This window comes from Octopus bimaculoides, chromosome 11 (genome assembly GCF_001194135.2).
Source record: "Octopus bimaculoides isolate UCB-OBI-ISO-001 chromosome 11, ASM119413v2, whole genome shotgun sequence".
Classification (NCBI taxonomy): domain Eukaryota; kingdom Metazoa; phylum Mollusca; class Cephalopoda; order Octopoda; family Octopodidae; genus Octopus; species Octopus bimaculoides.
Window position 1 is genome coordinate 14,192,617 of NC_068991.1, and position 1,032 is coordinate 14,193,648.

Sequence of the window (1,032 nt, forward strand, 5' to 3'; positions counted from 1 at the left end):
ATATATATATATATATATATATATATATATATATATATATATACATATATATATTACGTGTGAGTGCTATATGTTGTATGTGGAGTATATCTTGTGTGTGTCTGTATAATATGTTATCCAGACAGATTACATGTATGTAACAAAAATGCATACAAACAGTTTCAATAATCAAGTACTCATTGTTCAATCAACTGAGATTAAATTAGCATTTAAATAGCCTGAGTATTCCTCAGGCATGTATACCCTTAACATGATTCTCTGGCAGCAGAATCAGTATGACATAGATTGACAAGGCTGGATGTTTGAATTACTGGTACAAGCTATCTTTGGCATGATTTCACACTTTCTGCCAATCCAGTTTCAATCACAACACTTGATCAATGAAAAACAAGGCAAACAGACACTTATATAAGATGGCATGTGGAGGGATTGAACACAAGACCTTATGATTCTGAAATGAACTTCTTAACCACTCAACCAAGTTTGTAATGATTCTTAGACAGACACACTCTTATATACATAAACACATACATGTATACATATACTCGTGCACATATACATATAGATGTGTATATGCTGAACGGATTACCTTTTCATAACCTACAAACCTGATAATTTCAAAATTCTATAGAACTAATCCATATTTAGTAGTCTTCTTAGATTTTTTTTCGTCAACAGAAACCATATTCTCTATTGATGAACAGTTGTGTGTCAGCACAAACATATACACACACACACACACACATATATACATATATATATATATATATATATATATATACATATATATATATATGTATGTATGTTTTTATATATATGTATGTGTACACACACACACTCATATATATGTATATATGTACATATGCACACATATATACATATAAACACATATATTTACATATATATGTATATATACATATACACTCATGTAAATATATATGTGATAGTATATGCGTATGTTTGCATACACACGCATGTATATATATGTCTGAATATTATATGTTTGCATATATTTATGCATGTCTGTGTATA

The 1,032-nt window shown here is 28.6% G+C and overlaps 1 protein-coding gene across 1 annotated transcript in view; it reads left to right on the top strand.

Annotated features, from left to right (window-relative positions):
* Positions 1–1,032, top strand: part of LOC106871315 (uncharacterized) — a 399,672-nt gene that overhangs the window by 137,570 nt on the left and 261,070 nt on the right. The gene's annotated exons all lie outside the window — the stretch shown is intronic.